At 34.0% G+C, this 24,112-nt stretch overlaps 1 protein-coding gene across 3 annotated transcripts in view; it reads left to right on the forward strand.

Annotated features, from left to right (window-relative positions):
• Window positions 1-24,112, forward strand: part of Dmd (dystrophin) — a 2,014,880-nt gene that overhangs the window by 1,506,391 nt on the left and 484,377 nt on the right. The gene's annotated exons all lie outside the window — the stretch shown is intronic.

A 24,112-nucleotide genomic window follows, 5' to 3' on the forward strand; every position in this document is an offset into this window, starting at 1 on the left:
TCAGCAATCTTTATTAAACATCTGTCATGTATCTGTGTGTTAGGTATGATGTAGTGATAAAAACATGTTCAGAGAGGCAATTAAGTGGTTTTCTTTCTCTCTTTTTTTTTGGAGGGGGGGGAGCTTTAAAAGATGCAATGTATTTCATAAAGCTCTGGAAGATTAGAGACTTCTCTCAGGCTTGTAGACAGCAGTCTTCTTTCTCTGTCCTCTTCTGGGGGAGAGAGGGGGGGGAGGGAGGAGAGAGAGTGACTCTTCCTCTTCTTATAATGGAACTAATCACAACATGATTAGAAACTCTGACCCAAGATAGGTGCTTTTCAAACATAGTTTAGACAAAGTGTGGGGTAGTGTAATCAATTTAATAAGTATCGATCCACATTTTTAAGTAGAAAAGAAATATTTAATAGAATAGAAAAAAAAGAGCTGATCACTCTCAAGTCAGGGTTATTATTTTTTGGTGAAACTTTAGTTTCCACTATTTGTATGTTTGTGTGTATGTGTGTACATGCAGGATCACTATGTACCTTATTCAAAACACTATATTAGAACATGATTTCTGCCTTATTCAAGAAGTGAAGACACAGGCTAAACTGAAATTATGCTAGCAAGATGAAAACTATAGTGGAGGGCTAAAATGATCTAGCAAAGACAGATTATTTAAATTCTTATAATTCCTTTGGAATTAATAATTGGGACAAGATCATATTTTTAGGAACATTGAAGAATTTACTTCCCCAGTTGTAACAATGTATTAGAAATCAAAGATGATTTATAGGAACACTAAGTTATACCTGTAATCCCAGCACTTTGGGAGACACAGGCAGGAGGATCATGAATTTGAGGCCAGTTGCTTAGTAAGACTCTGTCTCAAAAAATAAAATAAATATATAAATAGAAGATAGAGCTAAGCCTTTCAGAGAAGCCAGGAAACTCACATAAAATAGTGGGTTTTTTTAAACATTGTTTAGATATCAGAGGAGCTTTCAAAAATGTTGAACTTTGGGTTCCAGCTTTAAGAGATTCCAGTTGGAAATACTGCATGGTTCTCATGACCAGACAAGGTTGAGAAACACCATTTAGAGAAATTCAAAAGAATTTGACAGGAATTAGCCAAGTACACAGTCTTGGAAAGGGCATTCCTGGCTGAGGAAACAGCAGGTTCAAAGGTCTGGTTAGTGTGGTGCCGTAGTCTGGCTGGGCACAAAATCACGAGCCACTCACAGCCTTGTAGTTTCAAGCAGCAATTCTTTATTCCCAAACTCTCACCCGCACGTTCTGGGGAAATTCCACACCTCCGGTGGGCCCTGAGGCAGCAGGATACTCCCTAGTCCCAGCAGGATACACCCTAAACCTGGACCCACCCTAATCCAACAGGATCCTCCCTAAACCCGGATCCACCCTGGTCCTTGAGCAGGGTCACCTTTCTCAAACATTCATGCAATGTCACTGCAAATGACCTGGGTCCAAGGCAAGCCCATTTCCACAATGGAGAGTCCTCCCTCTAAGCAACATTGGGTAGGCTGACAAGGAAATTGCCATGCGTCATTCCTACTTGACTATGGCTCTCAGCAGTGTGGTAGTTTGGGAATCTGAAGGAATGTCTCTATGACTGGAAAATGATTATTAAAAAAATGAGATTGGAAAGATCAACTGGGGCTAAATTGTGTAGAAAGACAGCATGATATAATAGAGAATGTGCCTTGGAGGTAGAAAGATCCCTATTTAACATTTATTACCTTATTGCCTAACTTCTAAGTCCCATTTATATTTTTCCTACAGTGAGTATAATACTTCACAGGATTTGGTCAAGAGTTAATGATAGGGGCTGGGGTTGTGGCTCAGTGGTAGATTGCTTGCCTAGCACGTGTGAAGCTCTGGGTTTGATTCTCAGCACCACATATAAATAAATAAAATAAAGGTCCATTGATAACTGAAATTTTTTTTTAAATAGTAAATGATAGGATACAGGGAAAATATCCATAGAGGAGCAGAGTGTTAGACTCAAAGGGCTTGGAAAGTGTAAGCTGTCTTTTCTCTCCCCCTATTTTTTCCATATTTTATTGATGCATTATAGTTACACAAATTGATGGGATTTGTTGTTACATATTCATACATGCCACACCATATAATGATATAATTTGGCCAATATCACTCCCCAGGATTCCCCCCAACCCCAGACTGTATCTGTAGTCTTTGGAAACTCACAGCTTTTTTTTATATAAGGAAATGGAATAACCAGACTTGTGTGTTTAAAAGACTATTCTGGTAATTCTGAGAATGAATTGGAAAGATCTAAGCCCTGTGCAAATACAAAAATTAGAAAGTTATTTTTGTAATATTCCAACCAAGAAATTATAACTAAGGTAGCAATGTTGAGAAATGAAGTGAATATTTGAGATGTTTGGAGAGAAAATCAACATGGTAATATACTCTCTGGGTATTAGAGGTGACCAAAGAATGTAAGGTAGAAGGAGTCACTATCTACTAACCACTTGACTGAGGAAATAATAGTGCCTTCATGGAGTTGCAAAATCAAGAGGACAAACAGGTGTGGGAAGGGAAGTAAAGAACTTGATTTGGTCAGTTCCAAGATGTCTGTGAAGAATACAAGTAAAAATATCACCTCCCTAGAAGTGGACCTGAATTTAGAGGTAAAATTTGGAGAAAGGTCTGAATTGACAAACAGCAACATGAAAGGCATAGAAATAAATGATAATATACACAACTTGATATAATTATTTGAATTCATTCATGCCACTCAGAAATTCACCTAAATGCCACCAAAGTATATTACTGTAACCCCAAATTGATATTACATGATGTTTTCTTCTATGTTATTCAAAAGGAAATAGCTATGGAAATCCTCCTAATGGCTTAACCATGAGAAAAGACAAAGAATTAGCAAAACTTCTATGTAAAATTCATATCATGCAAAAGTAAAAACATTTGAATAATGTATCCATTTTGAAAATTCTTTTCAATAATGGCTATTAGCTTGTCTCATATAAACAGAAATTTTTATTTTTCTTATTATTCTCATTTAGCTCCTATAAAATCTGTATCTCCACATTGACAATATTACTGATTATAGTACTTAGGAATAGATAATAGAGCTACATACTTGTCTTCTTATTATATACTTTAGTATGTTGTTTTGGACACTGAAATTCTTCTGGATTTCAGAGAGAATCCAAAAGGAAATAGTGAAAGTAATTAAAAGTTTAGCAAAAGGAATCACTGAGAACAAATGTTCATAATTGCTTTTTTGATCTCTTGTAGAAAAGAAGACTAAACATAGAAAATAAAAGTCTACTTTTGCCCAATGATGAAAAAATCTTCCTCAATTTAAAGCAATATGAGTTTCATCACTAGATTATTAGGATTGTAACATTCTGAACCATGCTATCATGGTCATGTTCATTTGGAAACATGTTAGCCAAATATATTGAAACCTTTAGAACTTACTTTTCTGGATATTGGCATTCCATTAGATAATTATCTGAAATGATACAAGGGATGCACTAAATTGAATAACTTTGTAATTCAGCTACTGTATTCTATAATTTTCTATCTACAAAAGGTAGAAAAACCCACATAGGTAAGATACTGTGCATACTAAAAAGCCAATTTTGATAGCTCCTAATAACCATTGTCTTTTATTCTTCACAGAGGTTTTGTGAGGATCTTAGAAGGTAATAAATATAAAGGCACTTTGAAAAAGCTTTCTTCAAGTGAAAGGTCCTTATTAATGTTATGAATTACCATTAGACAAAAGTCAAGCCAGAGCTATAAGTCAAATACTGTAACTCTTAAAAATAAATGGATTAAAGGTATATTAATTAATAATAACTAAAAAATGTACTTTTTGTATTTGGCCAAGTAATTGTACTTTCCTTATCTAGTTTGATTCTCACTAAAGTCCTATGGTGTTATTATTATTTCCATTTTCAATTGAAGAGGTAAAATTATAGAGTTTAAGTATCTATTGTTCCTCCCTTAAAAATATCAACTAATACATGTTTTATTGCTACAGATTAGAAGGGCTATTATTGCAAAGTCAAAGCCTATCACAATAGATGTTCAGTTTTCTGGAATCAAAACACCATGTATTTATCCAATTATTAGGATAAATGATAATAGCTAATCTTTTTGAATACTTATTATGAACCAGGCAGTATGCTAGCTAAATACTTTGCTTGTGTGGTGTAATATCATCATACTGTTATTACAGATGAAAATACTGAGACTTTCACAGGTTGTGTAATGTCTGCTAAGGTCAAACAACTGTATATAGAACAATCTATTTGATCTTAGTTTGACCTTCTGACCTTCTATTAATCCTACCATCCTACCCACTACCCACTGACCTAGCATTCTAAACAATGACCCAAGATAACCAAAAGCAAGGTTTAAGTCATTTACCTAATAGGAATGTGTTGGTTAATGGAATTATTTCTGCTTCCTAAACATTCTTCTTATCTTTACATTTTCCAGCCCAGTTTCTACATTTTTCTCTCAACTGAAACACTTCTCTACACAATCATCATATCTATCAAATACAAGTGTTCTTAAACAAATCCTCATTAACCTAGAAAACTGTGCTTATTTTGGTATTGTTACCCACCCAAGTCTACTGAAAAATTGCTCACCTTTTCACTTACTGGTATGATGTATTATGCTAAAAGTCTCCCTACCTCTCTACTAATTCCTTCCTCTTTCCTTATCTAGTTTGATTCTCACTAAAGTCCTATGATGTTGTTATTATTTTCATTTTCAACTGAGGAACTATTCAAGGTACCTTTTTTTATTCTCATCAATCTCATTATCTTTATTCAATAGTCAATCTGTAGTTACTAAGTGTCAGACATGTGCTAGATATTTTACCAGAAATAGTCTCCTGTCTATCTCCTTTAATCCAATGCTTGAGTATTTTTTTTATAAATTTCTAGTATTTATCCTACATTTCTTACTGGACGTGGGGCATTACTTACTAAATGTCTCACAGACAGCATAAATTCAATATGACTGAAATATATCACATTTTTTACACAAAATCTTTATCTCCTATCTTGCTATTTATCATAATACCATCTCTTTAGTCAGAGATATTTCAAACCATGCAGTCATTTCTACATCTACTTCTCATTTGCCTCACTTTCAAGTTCCTTTTCAAGATCTGTGGATTTTGCCTCTATAATTCTTTATATCTATTTATTTTTCTCCAGGAAACTTTTATCTTCCTCCACTCATTCTTTCCCACAAATTGCTTCAAGCCAACCTTTACATTGCCATTTCAAACTATGCTTCCTAAATAATAATTTAAAATGTACCTAGAATATAAATTCCATGAGGGGAGATATTTGATTTATCTTGCTTAGTAATATATTCCCATTTCCAAAGACAGTGCCTGACACATGATAGGTGCTCTATAAATGTTTTTCAACAAATCAAATAAATATATAACTCCCCTTTTCAAACACTGTTTATGACTTTGAAAAGCCATTGGAATGTCCTATAAACTCCTTCACCTGACTCAAGGATTGGCCCCAAATCTCAATTTCAAATCTCATTTCTTATTTTATTTCTCCCAGTTTCCTCAACTCCTACAAATACATTGTGGTTGTCATCACTATGACCAAAAAATCTGACATGAACAACATGGAGAGGGAAATATTTATTTGGTGATCACAGCTTCCAGAGGTTCAGTCCATGGTCAGCCGACTTCATTGCTCTGGGCTGGAGGTAAAGCAGAGCATTATGGTAAAAGGGTGTTGTGGGAAAAAGCTGTCAGTTCATGGTAGTCAGAAAACAGATAGGAGTGGAGGATCATCTAGGAGCAAAATATAACCCCCTGGGATATACCTCCAGTGACCTACATCCTTTGGCTACACCCCACCTGCCTATAGTTACCACCTAGTAATCCATTCAAATTATTAATCCATCAAATGGATCAATGCACTGATTAGGTCACAGCTCTCATAAAATCACCTCTGAACATTCCTGCATTGCCACATGAGCATTTAGAGGGATATCTCATATTCAAACTATAACAAACAGGTAGCCAAACTAGTTTGGTGTCTTTAAATCACCTGATATATTCTCTTAAGATTCATTTTCTTCATCTCAGCTTATCCAGATGCTATATACTTTTCAAGGAAAATCAAGTTCAAATCTCCCCCTCATTCCCTGAGGTCCTGAGCTAGAAGTCGTCTTGTCTCTCTCTTTATTCTATTGGTATTTCTCTTCAGTATAAGTGATGTTTAGTGCTTTCTGCATTCTACTAGAAAGACTAGACAGGGCAGCTTTTAATGGTGTGAGCTTTGAAGCTTGACTACCTGGGTTTAAATTGGGATTCTGGTATTTACTGACCATGGACACATTTCTTAATTGATCTCAGAATATATAGCTATAAATAAAGGGTAATGACAACAGCTACCCTTCAGGTTCTAATGAGGGTGATATGAATTAATATATGTGAAGTGTATAAAACAGTATCTGACACATAGTAAACACCCAATAAATACAGTTAGTATTATGTCATTGCTATTTTTAGGTGTGTGCATGCCTGTGTGTATAGTATATAATTTAGTGTATATATTTATAAATAAAATTCAGCATTGATCATTTTACTATAGGATCCTTGAAGACACAATTCTCATTTGATCTGTGTGAAAAGCTACTTAATAAGAAATGGATGAATAAAAGAAACTATGCCTACTGTTGGCTACCATGAGTGCTAGAACTTCATTTTTAAAGGCAGCCTTAATTGTTCTATATTGTTAATATTTAAAAGATTTTAGCTCTTGAATGTAAATACTGAATCATTTTTCAAAAAGCTCTTTAAAGTCTTCAATTACAAACTTTAATACCCCGTTCTTGAGGATAAACATAGTACACTGAAAATTAAAAAGACATTTTGTCTTTCATAATGACCTCCTTAGAGAAATCAATTGACTTGCCATCCTGTTTCAACTAAACACAAGACATTGAGCTTCCCTGAAACACTTTGGTAAAAGTAGTTCATTTTCCTTCATACACTCTGAGCAACATAGCAAATTACACAATGATTTATAGATATGTTCATAAAATTAATAAAATTGTTTAAAATGCATCATATATAGCAGTGGCACTGATAACAATGAGAAACCTTCATTTTCTTTGATCTCTATCAGAACTTAGACGAGATCTGAATAATTTCAGGCCTTTATCTCCAAATGAGAATTGAAGAAGTCAGAAAGTGGGAACCCAGAAAAAGTCAAAAGAATTTTATGGCGCTTTCTCTTCCTCTCTTCATCTAGCTTCTAAGAATTCTTAAGAGTCAGTGGTCTTTGAGAGAAGAATGTCCAGGCTGAAAATGTCATTCCTTTCTGTGAATATAGAAATCTCTCCTTATCCTATTAGAAAATTCTGGAAGTATGAATTTGGGAGACAAAGAGTCTTCAGCATTGTATTTACAAATTATTAAAAAAAGAACTTAATCTTAGTGTCTCTCTTGTGCATTTTATAACTGTGATGATAAAACATTGGAGATATTAGTCAAAGATTAATAATATTCAAAATAATTTAGGTTATCAGCATGCGATTTTCATTCCACATGAGGTCCATTTGCAGTTTACATGGTTTTCTAAATTACATTAAAATGAAATGTCAAAAAGTTCACATTTTTTCATGTTTAACAGCATCAATCTTTAAAGAAAAGTTATTGAACAAAGGTCTATGCATAAATCAGCCATTCCCTGTAGAGGTAAAGGAAGTCATTATACCTGGTCATGAAAGAGACTTTCATGAATACAAGGGGCATAAATCATTCTCCTTTGGAGATCATATTAGTCTAGATGGAAGAATGTCTATTTCCTGATAGTGAGAAAGGAACAAATTACTTTTGTTTGCTCCTGCATCTGTGGTTATCCTTGAGAAGTCTGTTAGCATGTTGACTATTCAATATTATTAATATTATGACTTAGAACTGTCTGAATCCTTATAAATGTAGTCTTTAAGTTTTCTAAAGCTTTCAGTTTTTCCTTTCTAATGTTTTTTCACCTCCAACCCCTTTTAAAATAGATCATTCTTTGAAAGTTACAGAAAGTTATTCTTTGCAGCAAGCAGCATTTTGCCTGCTCTCCTGAGCCAACTATGCTTCACCTCCATCCTTTGCTCCCAATTCAACAATTCAATATTGGATTCAATTTAGGGCTATGACCCCAGATAGAATGAGACCTAGATATTTATGAGCCACTCAATCAGCCATTCTGCTCAATGATTTACTCCATAAATCCTATTTTTAGTTTTAAAGCAGTTTCACAAATGGTTGCAAACTGGTTGTACATTTCATTTTTAAAATCTGAAATGAGTGGAGATAGCATTTTCTCCTATTATGGAAAAATGTTGATGTATTTTCCTTCCATCACTAAAATACATTTTTGATATTATGGCAATTTATACATAGTAGAAGAATGTACCTTTTAAGTGGATTCCCAAATGTGCCTTTTAAGGAAAACTATTGAGAAGTGAGATCTCCTGTAGAATAGTGAAGAAGCATGAGAAGGTTGATACGATAGGGAATTATCTTTAAAGAGGAATGGATATTTGTGGGATTTGTAGAAAGAGGACAACAAGACCTAGCCAAGGAGGGAAAGAAATAAAACGAATGTGAGTACAGAGTCCTTCGGGCACCTGGAGGAACGATAGAAAGCCATTCTGGTTAACTTTTGATACATAACAAAACAGTCCAAAACTTGATGGTTTAAAACAGTAACAGTTACTTGTTCCTCCACATGCTTTAACTCTTGGTCATTGCTCTGCCTCCTCTCATGAATACTAGCTGGTCTTGCCTCTTGGAGCAATTGAAGATATATCAGTATGCTGATATTTTTATTTAAACTTCTTTTCTACAATAGAACATAATTTTCCTTCTTACTTACAGCTGTAAAATGCTCTGTCATTTAACAATTAAGATTAAATATCAATCACAACTAAGTATCTTCTCAAATAACAATATAGATGCCGAACATTTTACTTCCCTTTTTGATTTTCTTTCTCTACAGCTTGCCCCAAGGTATACTACTAATAACAGAGCCCATCTTTGCCAATAGATATTTAGACTATACCTGTGAATAATCTTATTTGCACAGCTTTACTATCTAATATGGGCATAGGTAACCTTAAGAAGGTCTTAGTGGTTCTCAGATTAGTCTATCTCCTTCAACTCTCTTTCCTTTCCCCACCCACTCTCTCATGCTTTGTATTTCATTTTCTTTTTAAGTGACTTTCAACTAGAAAATGCCTTTCTCATCTCTGTACCTGCCTCCAGGCTCTATCCATTTCATTCATCAAAAAATGCCCTTTCTGAATTCTTTCTCTCATTTAAAAGCCATTTATTAAAGTTAGACAAATGATAGAAATTAATTTCTTAAAGATCCAGAAACATTTCTTGAGCAACAGGTGACAAGGATCCAGCAAAATGACATGTAAGCTAATATGGGTGAATCTTGGAGGTATTATGCTGAGTTCAATGATCCAGACACCAAAAAGTGATTCCACTTATATAAGGTGCCTAGAATAGTGAAATTCAGAGAAACAGAAAGTTGAAGAGAGACTTCCAGGGGCTGGGATTAAAAAAGTATGGGGGCTTCTTGTTTAATGTGTATCTGAGTTTTGGTCTGAGATGATGGGAAAGTTCTAAAGATGGATAATGATGGTTGCACAACAGCATGAATGTAATTCATACCCATCTAACTATACTCTTAAAAATGGTTAAAATGGCAGATTCTGTGTTATGTATATTGATTATAATAAAAAGTGAAAAAGAAAACATGAGCTAACAGACAACTCCTTAAAAGATTTTCCTTATGGCAATAGTATGGTATCAGAGAGTAAAAATATCTTATTTACAGATCAGGAGATCTGAGTTCTGATTCTCACCATAAGCCTGGGTGACCTTTGGGTAGTCAGTGTTATTGGAGAACACAGGTTTGTATTCTTGAAAATGATGGAGCTATACAAAGGAAGTATTTATCCAAGTTGTCCTACTCCCAGCACCATATTTACTTGGAAAGTTTATTAAAAATGCAGTATGTCAGAAGCTGACTCTCTAGGGATGGGCCAGGAATTTGCAGCACCCCCAGGTAGTTCCTATACACACTTAAATTTGAGAACCACTGGACTCGATGCTTGCTTAAGGCTCTTTCAGCTCTGAAATTTAATAGATTTTAATTCTACAAGGCAGATTGTGCTCAGGCAGAAGAAAGAAATGAAGAAAATAATAGACTTTCTGCTTGTGCTGACGCATTTTTCATTTGGTATCTCCATCTCCAAAGCCAAGCTGATCAGGAATAGTATTGTTTATTCCTCCCACTGTTTGGGGAGAGACATGAGGAAAAGCTAAGCCAGATGGTACCTAGGAAGATTTACATTACCACTTTCTTTCTTTTGCATTTGCATATTATATAAAACTGCCCATGCCTCCATCTGAGCCATGATCATTAATTTAATGTTATTATCTAATGGCTCATGACATTAAATTATAACTTTAGCCTAACATGACCAAATTACAGTATTAGAAAGTTTCTTTTAGGTCAGTTCCTCTAACGTTTCATTATGTTTCAGCCTTGATTTAGAGACTCTTCTCACTTTCATAAAAATGCATTTTGTTACATACGGCCTAGGTTATACACAATTTCTCAAAACCAGTTAGTCAAGAAAGGATGGAATGTTTTGTTTTGATTTGGAGAGTGTGTACATGCATTCATTTATAGTACTGAAATGGCTTCTGTCTGGGGCTATATATAAGATAAAAAGTGAAGGCTGGTAAGTTAGTTACCACCCACACTTGATTGAAAGTGAATGGTTTATCTAAGTATCCTTTAAAAGTATAACCCCCTTAGCTGCATTTTATTAATCAATGAAGTCCTATCCAAACTTGTGACTTGAATAAATAATTTTGCATCTATAATTTTGTGTAGATTATCATCTTACATATTTATATTTTATATAGACTCAGGTAATAAAATACATCATTCTTTGTTAATTGAAGCAAAGATTTATTCTGCAGCAGGTTTTCATTGATATGATTTTACATTTTGAGACTTTTTTCCTCAAATATACATGTTTGCACATAAAATATTTTGTTTTTCATGAGGTTAAAATATAAAATAGTTTACAAACAGAGAGAGAGGTATATTTGGAAGGAAGAGAGAGTAGAGGGGAGAGAAAGCAAGAAAGAAAAATATAAATTGCTTCTCTTCCTATTCTGAAAAATCTAATAAACCAAGGAAGAGAGGAGTAAATATTCTGGCTGGGCATGGTGGCACATGCCTGTAATCCCAGCTACTCAGGAGGCTGAGGCAGAAGTATTGTAAGTTCAAAGCCAGCCTTAGCAACTTAGTTAGGTCCTATCTCAAAATACAAAATAAAAGGGGCAGGCTGGGTGGTAACTCAGTGGCAGAGCACTTGCCTAGCATGTGTGAGACACTGAGTTAAATCTTCAGCACCACATAAAAATAAATAAATAAAGTTATAAAAATAAAAATAAATAAAAAGGGCTGGGGATTCAGTTCAGTGGTAAATCACTCCTGGGTTCAATAACCAGTAACAATGGGTCGGGGGAGAAACTACACTGACCCAGTAAAATAGCAGATAAAGAAATGTGGTAGAGGGTGATGGGTGTAGACAGTGGTTAAGTATTTCCCTAGCATGCACAAGACCCTGGATTTGATCCCTAGCACCAAAGGAAGGGAAAAAATGTAGTAGAAAATCCTCCCACTGCTTCATCAATGTGACACCAAAGGTCTGACACAAGTCATGACAGCATTTCAGCTCACTAAAATTCAGACAATTGACCTACCATGTGAGAATCTCAAAATGAGTTTAGGTGAGAGTATAGAAGGTGAAATCCAATAATATATGCAACAGTGATCCTGCCAAGATTGCACATTGAAAGAAAATTAGTCCTCTAATAGAGAAAGCAATTTGAAATTCATTCTCTGAACAGGTTTTCAAGAACATTCTTATTTTTTTTTTTACTTTTCTTTTTATAAAAAGGGAATGCCACCAAATAAACAAAATTCAGAAGATGAGGGGGGAAAATAAAAAAACTAAGGTGGAATTCCGAGAAAACAAGTGTGACTGTGGCACATTCTCTCTGTCTCTCACTCTCTCTCTCTCTCTCTCTCTCACATACACACACATACGCACTCAATGAGATAGTAGTTTGCCTACATGATGTATCTGTTTGAGAAGTCCCATTGCTGTAGGTTGCTGGAGTGACTAAATCTCATGATGTGACTTATTTTCTTTTATATGGTATTGGAAAAGAAAATCAATTTATCCCCAATTTTTAAGGACAGTGTTATATTCTGATTCTCATAAAACATATACTCTTCAAATAAGCAAATTAAGAGTTGGGTAAGACAAGATTGTTGACTCAAATGGCATGTTCCACTCTCTCTACTAGAAATTGCTCCGTGTTTCTGTACTCACACACATTGCTGAAGGATTGCCTCCAGTAAAATATCTTTTAATTCTTTAAAGACTCTGAGGACAGAAGAGGAAATAGAATTATTTATTTCTTAAATTGAGTAGCAGGCTAACCACTGACAATAATAATAATATAGAGCAATCATCTAGCACAGGTAAATATTGTGGTAAAAAATTATGTTCTGGAGGACTCAGGAATATAAGCAAGTACACAAACATTATTGTCATGTTCTGTAGTATATTTAGAGAAACTTATGTCCTTGTAGTAAATTTAATGATTAGTCCATTTATTCCCTTCTCTGCAGTTACAGCCTTAACTTTGCTTCCTTACTGCTGACATGTTTTTTCCAACCTCTGGCTTTAGGGCTTGAGCATGTGTTTTTCTTTAGCAAATGGCAAGTGAGTAGGCAATAGTGACCATTGACTACTTTTAAGCCTAGGCCTTAACAGAAAAGCATGGTTTTTTTTCTTTAAAAGGACATTTATTTACATTTTAAAAGAACATTTACATACAAAACATGACAGAATACCTCATAGGCCACTTTACACAATAAAATAGGCATTAAAAATATGTTTTGCAATCATAAACACCCAGGTGCACTAATGTCAGTCACACGGGTTTAAAGTTATGAGTGAACAAACCATATTCATTTAGAAATAAGTCAAAAAAGCAAATGCATAAATGCATATCACTGTCACAAGTAATTGTGTGCACCCAGGTTTTTAGCTTTGTAACTGTGGTCATCTGAAATACCACAGAGAAACAATTGAACTCTTTTTTTTTTTTTGCAAACACACACTTCCTTTATTTTAAATTATTTTATTAGGGCTGTATAATTATACATATTAGGTGGGTCATCCCAATAAACTCATGCATGCATGGAAATTGATTTCAGTTCATGATCCCCCTTTCCTTCCCCATTTCCCTTCCATTCTTTTCCCCTTCTCTTTCTTCTACTCTACTAGACTTCCTTTCACTTGTCTATTAGTTTGTATTTGATTGGTTCTTTATGTAATCTTATCCCTCCACTTTTCTTTATTTTACTCTAGCTTCTACATACGAGAGAAAACATTCAATCTTTGAGTTTCTGAATTTGACTAATTTCACTTAGCATGATATTCTCCATTCCCATCCATTTACCGGCAAATGCTATAATTTCATTCTTCTTATTGGCTGAGTAGAACTCCATTGTGTGTGTGTGTGTGTGTGTGTGTGTGTGTGTGTCACAATTTCTTAATCTATTCATCTATTAATGGGCATATGAGTTGATTCCATAATTTAGCTATTTTAAATTGTGCTACTGTACACATTGATGTGACTGTGTACCTGTAGTATGCCAATTTTAGATCCTTTGGGAAAATACCTAAGAATGTGATAGCTGGATCATATGGTGGCTCCTTCCATACTTTCTTGAGGAATCTCCATACTTCTTTTCAGAGTGATTGTACTAGTCTGAAGTCCTACCAATAATGTACAAGTATATCTTTTCCCCTACAACCTCACCAGCATTTATTGTTCTTCCTATTCTTGATCATTGCCATTTTAACTAGAGTGAGATAGAATCTTAGTGTAGTTTTGACTTGCATTTTCCTGATTGCCAAAGATGTTGAACCTTTTCTCATATATTTGTTGGATTTTTGAACTTCTTCTATTGAAAAGTTTCTGTTTAGTTCTTTGCCCACTTATTGATTGGATTATTTTTGGAATGCTAAGTTTTTTGAGTTACTTGTATATTCTACATATTAATTCCCTATCAGGGAAGTAGCAAGCCAAGATTTTCTCCCATTCTGTAGGTTCTCTATTCATGCTCTTACTTGTTTCATTAGCTATGCAGAAGCATTTTAGTTTAAAGGCATCCCATTTATTGATTGTTGGTTTTATTTCTTATGCTTTGGGTGTCTAGTTTAGGATGTCTGTGCCAGCACCTGTATGATGCAGTGTTGACTCTATGTTTTCTTCTGGCAGTTTTCTTCTAATCTAATTTTTAAGTCTTTGATCCATTTCGATTTGAGTTTGTGCAGATGAAAGATGGGTGTCTAATTTAATTTCTACATATAGCTATCCAGTTTTCTGAGCACCATATTTTTTTTAAAAAAGGCTGTCTTTTCTCCAATATATATTTTTGGCACTTTTGTCAAATATCAGATGGCAATAGGTTTGTGAGTTTTTCTCTGGATCTTCTATTTTATTCCATTGATCTTCATGTCTATTTTGGTACCAGTAACATAACAGTATGTTCCTATTTGGACTTTTTACATATATATGAGAAGAACATGCCTGTCTAGGCTGCTAGACTCAGGAAGAAAATGAGAGCCATATATATCAAGGCTAGAGCAGTCATGTACAACCAGAAGAAACAGTTGTTCTTTGAAGCTATTGAACTTTATGCTATATTATTGTAATAATAGCTGAGAAAATATAAACTTTTGTTTTCCCTAAACACATATAGAAAATTAATATCAGTCATCTTTATGGTAAAAATATAAAGCCTGTATTTTGTCTTAATAGTTCACTGTCAAATATAAATTTTCAAATAATCAGATGTTCCTTTGGTGATGCCACTATATTATACTTTTACATCATGAATACAATGTTTATTTATGTTAATTATTTGTAAGTAACACTTGTTACCATCAATCTTGAGTTGCTAGCACATTTCTGTACCAAGTTTTGGAAAAAATGTATCAGCTACCCCTTATTCATTAAAGTAATAATATTTTTTTATCTTTATTTATTTTTATGTAGTGCTGAGGATCGAACTCAGTGCCTCATACGTACAAAGGCAGGTGATCGACCACTGAGATACATCCCCAGCCCCAATAACATATTTTATTTTAATACATCATGCACTGCAAGGAGAAACTGGCTTTTGATTTTGGGAGAGAGATAAAAGTATTGAATACTGACACCTAATTTAACCTTCATGATGTTATAGGATTGTGATAATTGCTCTTGTGGTTTGTCTATATGTGAAAATCCTTTCCATTTTGTTACATAATATTAGAAATATGTGATAGATTTGTTATAAACATTTTGTTGGTAAAATCATTAAAACTAAAACCATAGATCTAGTTAATTAAATGTGTACAAAACAATAGTACTCAAAACAATATTATTAAGATAGTTTTAAAATGATACTTTTTGCATGGCTTTTGAATGACTCAGAATTTCTTTGTGTTTAGTTCTTGAATCTAAACCATATTATCTATATAAAAATAAATATAAGCTCAAGATAATCAAGCAGTATATTTGCCTTGACAACAATCTTTATGTATTCAGATTTCATTTAATATTAAGCTTCTCCATTTTGAACTGATATTTCTTTACCTATCTAAATTTAGGGAAATGACACAAGAAAATACTTTTAACTGACTCTGCTACTTTAGCCAAATTAAATTTGAGCTTTTCAAAAGACATTGCCTAGTTATTTCAAAGAGACATTTGAAATGATTACTGTAAATATCTTTTCCCCATATTTTTAGTGGTGCATTATAATTGAATGTAATGGTGGGAATTGTCCCCATATTTGTACAAGTGCACAGTATAACAACTATAATTTGATCAGTATTCCCCAATATTTCCCCTTTCCCTCCCATTGTCCTTTCCCCTGGTCTTTTTCCTCTACTGATTTCCCTTTTATTTTCATGAGATCCTCCCCACCTTTCTTTTCCTTTTTCGTCTTTCACTTCCACACATGAGAGAAAACATAGAACCATTGAACTTCTAAGTTTGGCTTATTTTACTTAACATGATGGTCTCCAGGTCCATCCATTTTCCTGCAAATGACATAATTTCATTGTTCTTTATGACTGAATAAAACTTCATTGTGTATATATAGTAATACATGCAAACCCATGTTTACAGCAGTGCAATTCACAATAGGCAAACAGTATATATTTTAAATGAATTAATGTCATAAACTGTTGCCAGATGAGTTAGGTAGAGTTGTGATTTTTATTGATCCCAGGATAAGATACACTGTAATCTAAAATGTCCACAAGTGTGATTGCTTAAAACTACAGGAGGTTGGTCCTCTGCAAGGACCAATTTCTTTATTTCTTGAGAAGTTTCTTTCCAGTGTCTAAAGCAGCTGCAGCCTGATTTCTATATTGTTCTAGTTATGGTTATTACTATATGATTCAGCATCTGTACTGTAGTCTAAAGAGTAAATGGAGTATATGTTCTAGATAAAGCACTTGAGGAACAAAAGGAAGTTTGATGTGAACCTGCATATCCAACATTATTGTTTGAATTCTCTGGAAGAGAAGGAAGGTCACATGATATGTCTTGCTGCTTCTTGTTCCATGTCATAAGTGTTATTCCTGTAGAAAAGGAGTAGACAGTGGGAAGAAAATGAAATCTGCCAATACTGTGAATATATAAATAATAAAAGTGGCAGCAGGACTGATTAATTCTGAATCATTTTTATAAAATGACTGGAGCCGTGAAAATGCTCAGTCTGCACGGCTGATTGGGAAACGTATGCAATCTGTTAATTCAGAATTCATTTATGAATGCTCTCTTCCAGAGATTTATGTACCAGAGTTCTTAAAAATATTTTCACCCACATGAAAAAACAAAATTACAGACCTGGGAGATTCCCATTTAAAATGGAAGAAAGGGTTTTCCTACCTTAAGAACAACTTTCAAACAGATGACTGATACAAATGAATCAAAGGCAGTTTTGTTTTATAAAATAGTTCCAATCAATATATACTTATTGTTTGGGAAAATAAAAAGCTAGATTATTTGATTCTTAATAGAAAATTTAGTGAATATAAGTGAAAGCTATAGATTTTAGTTTGGGGATCCTATGAAGAGGAATAGATTCACCATTGGTCTTCTAATCTCAAGTAGGGTGTGTTACCTGTGTTGTGAGCAATATATAGAATATTATAACAAGAGAAGTCCTTTTTGCTAACTCTAATCAGTAACCATTGTGCATTGTATGTTATTTATGTTTCTTTCTGATTTGTAGACAAAAATATGACAGAACCCCAATAGGTTAGTTTATGAAACCTATATCATTTACAAAATCAGTTTTATTTGTATGTTTATTTCAATATTTCTTTAAGTTACTGAAACCAAGCAACATCCTTTGCTTTTAGTTTTGTTAAAGCAAATTTTGTTTTCTGAAGTTGCTTCTTCAAAAAACTAAATCAATAACATTCAATTAGTAGAGTGTCTAATCTCTTTTCAGTATTTGTTTCTCAACTATGCTGATTTTAGTTCAGAACAACTTAAAGTACAAATTTATTGAACAGATTTAGGTCTGTATTTTAAATTTGTTTTCTAAACAATATTAGAATACCCAAATTAATTGTGCCAGATATTACCACATTCATTGTTTACTTTAAGATCCCAATTGATACATTCAATTCACAGTATTTAAAATTGATTCATTTTTATTTATATATGACAGTGGAATGCATTACAATTCTTATTATACATATAGAGCACAATTTTTCATATCTCTGATTGTATAAAAAGTATATTCACACTAATTCATCTTTATACTTGTACTTTGGATAATAATGATCTTCACATTCCACCATCATTTATTACCCCATTCCCCCTCCCTTACCCTCCAACCCCTCTGCCCTATCTAGAGTTCATCTATGAACTCTATTCCCTCTCTCTATCCCACTATGAATCGGCCTCCTTATATCAAAGAAAACATTTGGCATTTGATTTTCAGGGACTGGCTAACTTCACTTAGCATTATCTTCTCTAACTCCATCCGCTTACCTGCAAATTCCGTGATTTTATTCTCTTTTATTGCTGAGTAATATTCCATTGTGTATATATGCCACATTTTTTTATCCATTCATCAATTGAAGGGCATCTAGTTTGGTTCCACAGTTTAGCTATTGTGATTGTGCTGCTATAATCATTGATGTGGCTGTGTCCCTGTAGTATGCTATTTTTAAGTCCTTTGTGTTTAGACCAAGGAGAGGGACAGCTGGTTCAAATGGTGGTTCCATTCCCAATTTTCCAGGAATTCTCCATACTTCTTTCCATATTAGCTACACAAATTTACAGTCCCACCAACAATGTAGGAGTGGACCTGTTTATCCACAGTTAATAAATTAATATTTTAAAAATTGAAAGTATTGCATGTTCTCTTTTATCCAGAAAAAAAATTTCTTAACAATCAAATAAGATGTAACTTTTCAAACAAAAAAAAATATGAGCTAGGTATCTTTCTCCTAATATTTATAATGGAATCTAGCAATCATTTTCTTAAGTTTACTGGCACATTTCTTGGTGTTCTTTGAATTCAGTCAGTGTACTCACATTCAGAGGATACTTTAATCTTGTTAAAATCTCAAAGTAATGGGAATGATGAAATACATAACAACCTCACAGTTTCTTATGAAAACCCTTGTTTACTAAAGGACATAGGTTAGTAGAACATGGTCAGAAAATCAAAATTTAATCAACCAACTCTCCTCCACATCTACAAGCTACTAGATAGGTTTGAAGTCATACAGAGTTATACAAATGTACCTAGTGCCCTTGACTAAGAGGGACATCCTAACAACTTCCTTATTTTCATCTGCCCAGATTTGTGCTTTTCCTCATTTCTCAATAAAATTTCTTGAATATAGTCCAAGCAAAGTATTCATTAGTCATTATCGTTTAACTAATCTTAGCATTAATATATGCCCAATTAATTTAAGCAGTTAAAAACAACAGTTTTAGTCTCCTGACATAAATGATTTCCTTAGAATCAACCTGCTGAAAATCTCCTAAAATGCAACTTTTATTAAGAACCATGCATTAGTATTACCTATAGCTGCCAGAGTTTGACAGGAACCAGATTTGATGATACCCAGGGGACCTCAATCTCTCAACTCATTTTTCCCCTGTATGGTCTTTTTAATTGCATTATTTATAACTATTTAAAGCTACGACTGATGAACTAGTCAAGTATTTAAACTTTGAAGAGAAAAATCAACCCATTACAACCATCTTTTTAACCTTTAATACCTAAAATGTATATACCTGTTTGGTATATAGGGAAATGAGCTCCACTTTGGTCCTAAGTCTGCATGGAATGTGCATCTTCCATCCTATTGAGATGACTCCTTAGACAAGGGGAAAAATTCATGTACTTCAGATTTACTTATAATATGACAATAGCTGCTAGTCAATTGTCTTGAACTTTAATTAGATATGTTCTTCCCCTGAAGCTTGGAACCACAGTATCCATGGACCATAGACTCACTCAGCTGAAAATGAAATCTTGGGGAAATAATTGAAACCCCTTATCAGATGAGGAAAAAAATTAGGTTCATGGAAGTAGCCATTTTAAAACACATCAATCTAATCTCCCCTGGTGTAAAACAGAGTTACTATTTTTCAATAATTTTGATGTTAAGAAATTATGTCATAGCTTCCTCTCTTTGTCTCTTACACTCTTCCCAGATTACTAGTGAGGAGAGCTATCATTCAAATTCAGTGATTACCTAAGAAGCAGAGGAAGCATTTGAAGAGGCCCATGCAGTTGAAACTTTGCCAGCAAAACCTTATCTCCTAACTTCTCAAATTAGCTCTTGGTTGCTGAAAGTGAAGCATAGCTTCAACCCTTTAGCAGTAAGCATGGGTAAGGAGGAATCTATAGACATGACTAAAAACAAGAGAAGGCCAGTTTTACCATTGTCTGTAACATAAGTAATAGAAATGCCAAAAGGTACCTTATCACTCACTTGTTCTTTTCAATATAAGAACCTCATTCTGTTTCTGTACAAAAAGATTTGTTTGAGAATCCAATTTTGTTTTAAACTTGAGCTTAGCATTTTGGAACTATTCCAAAGACCACAGAATTCACAGTCATTAGCATATCACAGCAGGCTCCTTTCAAATATTGCAGGTTTCAAGTTTGTTTGAAAACCTGGAAATATGACCTAGTAAATTAAACTTGACCAGTACTTCACTTTCTTTTCAAATTCTAACCCTTGCCCCTAGCCAATTATCATTACCTGATACTGGTAGCTGGCATGAATATAAACTTTGTAATGAGAATTAGATAGATTTCAAATTTAATCATTTCTTCTTCTACTTGATAGTTATCAACTCGGCAGAACTTTTCTAGATTGTATTGTTTAAAGCTCACATTTGAGCTCATCTTGGGTATCAGTCCATTTTTCTTCATAATAAACAATGAGAAATTTTAATTTCAGTGACCAGTAACAATAAGTATTTATTTATTCATGGGTCTGTGCTCTGGTATAGTGTGGCCAATCTTGGCTTACCTATCTCCAGCTTGCAGGTCCAGTTTGTGTCTAAAGAACATATTTTATTCTGAGATTCAGGATAAAGGGGCATTATCTACTCAGGGTATGATCTTCTCCTGGTAATGACAGAGTGCATTTCAAGTCTCTCCTTGGCTAGGAGACATACTTGTCACATTTGTTTATATCCCACTGGACAAAGTATGTCTCATAGCCAAGCCCAAAGCCCAGGGGTAGTGAAATACTCTCCAACTAGATGAGGCCAAGGCAGAAGTGTGATTGCATAATGTTATTAAGAAGATGAAATATTGAGAACAATAATTCAGTCTAGTATGCTGTCTATTAGAAGTAGGTCAAACAAGTTATTTAAAATAGAAGACTTACAGACATTATGGTTGCAGAAAGGAAAACAGGATCCCTCTAACTATGCTTTCATTACCTACCCTAATCTTTCAAGTTATACTGAAATGTAGAAACATCCATCAGCCAGGAATAATGGCTTCTCCTTTGCGATTCAGAATGTGAAATATGCAGCATCTTATTTTAGTAGTAGCCAAAATAACCCTTTTCTTCAATTTGGGAATGCAAATGTTCATGTGTTAAATTTCAATTAAGAATTCTATACTTATTATCTGCTTGACAGCCCTTCCATAGCTCATTCCATGAGACTATTAATATTGGATTTTGACCTAAATTTGAAAGGAACACCCCAATTTTAAGTGTCATTATAGCAGTGCTTTTTACAATCATGTCTGATTAAGAAAATAAAAAAATAAACAACTCTTCTTTTTGACTGACACAGCATGTTAATAAAAATGACTTCCTTTGGAGAGCAGAAATATTAGAAGTTTTAAAGTTGCCTTAAAAGGAAACTGGGAGAAAGGAGCCAATGAATTGACTTCAAATAAAACAAAAGCAAGTAAACAAAGCATTTGCCAGACTTTCTGAGGAAAAGTGATATCTAGGCATGATAAAGATTGTGGAAGTTCATTGCCTTATGGGTTATGAATATGAAGGCCAAGGAGCAAAGTGTTCTTTTGTGAAGTACTATAACTGCTTGGCATGGCATTATTGTAAAAAGAAGGCACCAGAAGTGAAACAAGCAGCACTAAAGTTAAAAAGCTTACTTGTAAACGTCATCTAAGGCAACATAAGCCGGTCCTATAAAAATAGCATAGTGCCTTTCTTTATATATGGGCCTGGAGTATATTAAAATAAGTCCATTTGTGTGTCCACCAACAGCTAATTTGATGATTTTTTATAGGAAAAACATCCTCTAAAGTATCATACCATGCTGCTTTAATGCTTTTTTCTTTTTATAAGGCATTGCCAGTCCCAGTAGTAAGAAAGATATAATATTTTTGTACATATGAGGTGGTTAATTGCTTCTTCGAATATGTTTGTGATATAGGTGTCACTTCTAAAATATTATCTTAATATTTTGCATTGTTTGGGTAAACTTAATATTACCTTGTTTTTCTTTTTTTGCCCTTAAAGTATAGTTTTGTAGTGCACACTCTGTGTCTCAGTATTGGTATTGTTCATAAAACCATAAATTCTTACAGGGAATTGCTCTCAAGCTCCCCTAAACTTTAAGAGAGAGATTTGTAGCCGCAGCTCAGTCCCAGGCAGAGGGAATGGAAGTAAGGCTAATTTTATACTTGTAACTCAAAAGTTTGTACTTCATGTTTCTTTACAGAGTAGATTTTTAATTGATTCCAAACTAGGAATATTTACAGGTGACCAGAGATTTTTGAACAGGCAGTTTTATAATGGATTATTGAGACTGTCTATGATCAGGTATATAAACAATGGCTAAATCTGATACTCCAATATGATGACTTATACACCAATGTAATATATTATTATTAATACATTGAAAATGTATTTACAACATATATAATGCACAGATAATATAGTACAGTCTTATCAATTTTGTTTGGAGTTCAATCACATCAAGTGGTTTTGTGTTAGGACACGTACCTATGCTTAGTCTGAAATTTTGATAGTTTATGCTGAATACCACCAACTTCTGTGTAACACCTATAGTTTACTGACCTCCTTTACATCCATTAACTCAATATTATAATAACTCTGTGAAGTGTAGAATCCTTGTCCTGTTCCAAGGTTTTACTTGCAGTCCCTCTGTGTTGGTATCTCAGTCAGGGTCCCAATAGGAAGTAGATGGTATATTTAAATTAGCCTAATTTGAGGGGTATTTATTTACAAGGTACCAGATATTCAAGACTGTGCATGGTTTAGGGAAATCACAGAGGATAGCATAAGACCCTAGGGTTATTAGCAGCAGAGCTGTCACTTCTCCCACACATGAGATGATAAGAGAAAGAAAGATTCCTCAGAACCCAGAAAAAAAGAAATCATGCGGGTCTTTCTGCCTTGGGAGGAGCAGTGATCTTCTGTCAAGGGACAAAATTTGCCTTGAAAGGATACTTAGGGAAGGGGAACAAGGGAATTCAATACCTTAACCTCAGTCTCTGGATTCCTTGCAGTTGTTTATGTTCCCTCTGTAGTCAAACCCAAACAGAAAATCATTGTTCAAAGAGTCCACTGATATAATCCTACAAGTCATACAAAAAAGTGGAGAAAGGGGAGGAAGTGCATCTATAGAGACAAAAAATATATAATTGGCAATGCTGGTTTTGTTGTATATTTCTGCATAATACAAGAACTCTAAGAAACATAAAAAGAGGTCTGTTTTTATAAATAATTTCAGTGACCCCATAATAATGCTCTTTCTTAAATTGTTTAATTTCCTTGAATTGGTTCAGAAATATAACTCTGCATTTACAACTTCTAAGATTGATATCCATTCACCCATCAATGGAGTACCTACACTTTGCTGGTTAATTACTATGCAAAGTAGTTCATCAGGTATAGAAATAAACCTGGTCTCAAAGACCTACAGTCTACTGCAAAAAATAACCATATTTGATTGTGAGATTTTAAAATGATCTCATGTAGTTATATGTGATATACTAATGAGTTGGTTAGATGATTCAGCAATTATTTTTTATGAACCCATAGTATTTTCAGTATAGCCACTTGAGTGAGCCTGTAATTTATAAAGTAACTTCACAATTTTTATGTCAAAATTGTGTATACTTAATAAAAGTTTGTTAAACAAAACATAAATAAGTAGATTTTATTAAAACACTATAGCTTTTACAAATGGTCTATCTAATCATAGTTTCCCTATCAGTAGGGAAGAAATAAGTTTCTCCTTGAAATTTAAATGTATTCTACCTAAATAATTCCCTTTATTTCCTTCTTTAGCAGTATTCAGTCCTTCAAAAATATTTATTGGGCTGGGGATGTGGCTCAAGCGGTAGCGCGCTCGCCTGGCATGCGTGCGGCCCGGGTTCGATCCTCAGCACCA

The sequence above is a fragment of the Urocitellus parryii genome, chromosome X (genome assembly GCF_045843805.1).
Source record: "Urocitellus parryii isolate mUroPar1 chromosome X, mUroPar1.hap1, whole genome shotgun sequence".
NCBI classification, from domain to species: domain Eukaryota; kingdom Metazoa; phylum Chordata; class Mammalia; order Rodentia; family Sciuridae; genus Urocitellus; species Urocitellus parryii.